This window comes from Chrysochloris asiatica, unplaced genomic scaffold, assembly GCF_000296735.1.
Source record: "Chrysochloris asiatica unplaced genomic scaffold, ChrAsi1.0 scaffold00448, whole genome shotgun sequence".
Taxonomy (NCBI): Eukaryota; Metazoa; Chordata; class Mammalia; order Afrosoricida; family Chrysochloridae; genus Chrysochloris; species Chrysochloris asiatica.
Window position 1 is genome coordinate 1,239,333 of NW_006408966.1, and position 5,066 is coordinate 1,244,398.

The following is a 5,066-nucleotide window of genomic DNA, read 5'->3' on the forward strand; positions in this document are numbered from 1 at the left end:
GTAGTGAAACATTTCCATTTACAGAGTTCTAGGTACAAGGCAGATGAGTCCAACTTGTCTATATACAGAGAGCTAGCTACATGGCAAAGTAGTGCAACATTTGTATATAAAGAGTTCTAGCTACATGTCAGATGTGTCCCACGTGTCCATATACTGAGAGCTAGCTACATGGCAGACAAGTCCCATATGTTCATATACAGAGAGATACATACTTGTCAGATCAGTCCAACATATCCATGTACAGAGAGCTAGTTATATTGCACACGAGTGCAAAATGTCCATATACAGAGAGCAAGCCACATGGCAGGGTAGTGCAACATTTCCATATACAGAGTTCTATCTGCAAGGTAGATGATTCCAACTTGTCTATATACAGAAATCTAGCTACATGGCAGATGTGTCCTATGTGTCCATATACTGAAAGATAGCTAAATGGCAGACAAGCCCAATGTGTCCATATACAGAGAGCTACATACTTATCAGATCAGTCCAAGATATCCATGTACCGAAAGCTAGCTACATGGCAGTCAAGTCCAAAATGTCCATATACAGAGAGCTAGCCACATGACAGGGTAGTGCAACATTTCCATATAAAGAGTTCTATCTGCAAGGTAGATGATTCCAACTTTTCTATATACAGAGAGCTAGCTACATAGCAGAGTAGTGCAACATTTCCATATACAGAATTCTAGCTACATGGCAGATGTGTCCAACAGGTCCATATACTGAGAGCTACTTACCTGGCAAAGTAGTACAAAATGTCCCTAATCAGGGTATTAGCTACATGAAAGATGTGTCCAAAGTGTCTGTATACTGATAGACTCCTATAGGGCAGACAAGTCCAATATATTCATATATAGAGAGCTACCTACTTGGTAGATCAGTCCAACATATCCAAGTACAGACAGCTAGGTATATGGCAGACGAGAACAAAATGCCCATATAAAGAGAGCTAGCCACATGGCAGGGCAGAACAACATTTCCATACACAGAGTTATAACTAGAAGGCAAATGTGTCCAACTTGTCCATATACAAAGATCTAACTACATGGCATGGTAGTGCAACATTTCCATATACAGAATTCTAGCTACATGACAGATGTGTCCAACATGTCCATATACTGAGAGCTAGCTACAGGGCAGACGAGTCCAATTTTTTCATATTCAGAGAGCTACCTACTTGGCAGATCAGTCCAACATATACATGTACAGAGAGCTATCTATATGGCAGACGATTCCAAAATGTCCATATACAGAGAGCTAGCTACATGGCAGGATAAGGAAACATTTCCATTTACAGAGTTCTAGGTATAAGGCAGATGAGTCCAACTTGTCTATATCCAGAGAGCTAGCTACATGGCAGAGTATTGCAACATTTGCATATACAGAATTCTAGCTACATGTCAGATGTGTCCAACGAGTCCATATACTGAGAGCTACCTACATGGCAGACAAGTCCAATATGTACAAATGCAGAGAGCTATATACTTGTCAGATTAGTCCAACATATCCATGTTCAGAGAGCTAGCTACATGGCAGACCAGTCCACAATGTTCATATAGAGAGAGCTAGCCACATTTCAGGGTAGTGCAACATTTCCATATACAGAGTTCTAGTCACAAAGTAGATGAGTCCAACTTGTCTATATACAGAGAGCTAGCTACATGGCAGTTGTGTCCAATGGGTCCATATACTGAGAGCTTCCTATATGGCAAAGTAGAACATAATGTCCGTAATCAGTTTATTTGCTACATGAAAGATATGTCCAACGTGTCCGTATACTGAGAGCCTTCTACAGGGCCGTCAAGTCCAATATATTCATATATAGAGAGCTACCTACTTGGTAGATCTGTCCAACAAATCCATGTACAGAGAGCTAGGTATATGGCAGATGAGTACAAAATGTCCATATAAAGAGAGCTAGCCACATGGCAGGGTAGTGCAACATTTCCATATTCAGAGTTCTAGTCACAAGTCAGATGAGTCCAACTTGTCTATATACAGAGAGCTAGGTATATGGCAGAGTAGTGCAACATTTCCATATGCAGAATTCTAGCTATATGGCAGATATGTCCAACGTGTCCATATACTGAGAGCTAGCTAAAAGGCAGAGTAGTCCAACATGCCCATATTCAGTGTAGTAGCTACATGGCAGATGTGTCCAAAGTGTCCATATATTGAGAGCCACCTACAGGGCAGACTAGTTCAACATTTTCATAAACAGAGAGCTACCTACTTGGCTTATCAATCCAACATATCCATGTACAGAAGCTATTTACATGTCAGAAGAGCCCCAAAATGTCCATATACAGAGAGCTAGCTAAATGGCAGTGTAATGCAAATTTACATATACAGAGTTCTAGCTACAAGGCAGATGACTGCAACTTGTCTATATACAGAATGCTCTAGATACATGGCAGGGTAGTGCAACATTTCCATATACAGAGTTCTAGGTACAAGGCAGATGAGTCCAACTTATCTATATATAGAGAGCTAACTACATTGCAGGGCAGTAAAACATTTCCATAAACAGAGTTCCAGGTACAAAGCAGATGATTGCAACTTGTCTGCATACAGAGAGCTAACTACATGTCAGAGTAGTGCAACATTTCCATATACAGAGTTCTAGTTACATGACAGACATGTCCAACGTATCCATATACTGAGAGCTAGCTACATGGCAGACAAGTCCAATATGTTCATATATAGAGAGCTACCTACTTGGCAGATCAGTCCATCATATGCAAGTATAGAGAGCTAGGTAATTGGAAGAGAAGTCCATAATGTCCATATACAGAGAGCTAGCTACATGCCAGGGTAGGGCAACATTTCAATATACAGGTTTCTAGGAACAAGCCAGATGAGTCCACTTGTCTATATACAGAGAGCTAGCTAAATGGCAGAGTAGTGGAACATTTCCATATACAGAATTCTAGGTACATGGCAGATATGTCCAACGTGTCCATATACTGATAGCTGCCTACATGGCAGAGTAGTCCAACATTTTCTTATACAGGGTACTAGCTAAGTGGCAGACAAGTCCAGCATATCCATATACATAGAGCTAGCTACAAGGTAGAAAAGTCCAGTATGTTCATAAAAAGATAGCCACCAACTTGGCAGAACGTTCCAACATATCCATGTACAGAGAGCTAGCTACATGGCAGACGAATCCAAAATCTCCATAAAAAGAAAGATAGCTACATGGCAGTGTATTGCAACATTTTCATATACAGAGTTCTAGCTACATGGCAGATGTGTCCAACGTGTCCATATACTGAGAGCTACCTACATGGCAGATCAGTCCAAAATATCCATGTATAAAGAGCTAGCTACATGGCAGATGAGTCTAAAATGTCCATATACAGGGAGCTACCTACTTGGCAGGGTAGTGCAACATTTCTATATACAGAGATCTATTTTCAAGGCAGATTAGTCCAACATGTCTATATACAGACAGCTAGCTACGTAGCAGAGCAATGCAGCATTTCCATATACAGAGTTCTAGCTACATGGCAGATGTGTCCAACTTGTTCATATACTGAGAGCCAACTATATGGCAGACAAGTCGAATATGTTCATATACAGAGAGCTACCTACTTGGAAGACATGTCCAATATGTTCATAAACAGAGAGCTAACTACCTGGCAGATCAGTCCAACATATCCATGTACAGAGAGCCTTCTTCATGCAAGACGACTCCAAAATGTACATATACAGAGAGGTAGCTACATGGCAGGGTAGTGCAACATTTCCATGTACAGAGTTCAAGCTACAAGGCAGATGAGTCCAATTTGTCTATATACTGAGAGCTAGCTACATGGCAGAGTAGTGCAAAATTTCCATATACAGAGTTCTAGTTACATGGCAGATGTGTCCATCATGTCCATATACTGAAAGCAAGCTATATGGCAGACGAGTCCAATATGTTCATATGCAGAGAGCTACATACTTGTCAGATCAGTCCAACATATCCATTTACAGAAAGCTAGTTACATGGAAGATGAGTCCAAAATGTCCATTTACAGAGAGCTAGCCACATGGGAGGGTAGTGTAACATTTCCATAAACAGAGTTTTAGCTACAAGGCAGATGAATCCAACTTTTCTAAATACAGGAGCTGGCTACATGGCAGAGTAGTGCAACATTTCCACATACAGAGTTCTAGCTACATAGCAGATGAGTCCAGCATGTGTATATTTAGAGGGCTAGATACAAGACAGGTGAATACAACATGTCTATTTACAGAGAATTAGGTACATGGCAGGGTAGTCCAACAATTGCATATACAGAGTTCTAGCTACAAGGCAGATGAGTCCAACTTGTCTATATACAGAGAGATAGCTACATTGCAGAGTAGTGAAACATTTCCATATACAGAATTCTAGCTACATGCAGATGTGTCCAATGTGTCCATATACTGAGAGCTAGCTACATGGGAGTGTAGTCCATCATATCTATATACAGGGTACTAGCTACATTGCAGAGGAGGCCAACATGTCCATTTACTGAGAGATATCTACATGACAGACTAATCCAATATGTTCATATACAGAGAGCTACCTACTTTCCAGATCAGTGCAACATATCCATGTACAGAGAGATAGCTACATGGCAGAGGAGTCCAAAATGTCCATATATAGAAAGCTAGCTACATGGCAGAGTAGTCCAACTTGTCCATATACAGAGTTTTAGACATGGCAGATGAGTCCAAAGTGTTCATATACTGAGAGCTAGCTACATGGCAGACAAGTCCAATATGTTCATATACAGAGACCTAGCTACAAGGCAGATCAGTCCAACAAATCCATGTGTAGAGAGCTAGCTACATGTCAGACGACTCCAAAATGACCAAATAGAGAGAGCTAGCTACATGGCAGATTAGTGAATCATTTCCAAATACAGAGTTCTAGCTACTTGGCAGATCAGTCCAACATAAGCATGTACAGAGAGCTAGCTCAATGACAGATGAATCCAAAATGTCCATATACAGAGAGCTAGCTACATATCAGGGTAGTGCAACATTTCCATATACAGAGTTTTAGCTACAAAGCAGATGAGTCCAAC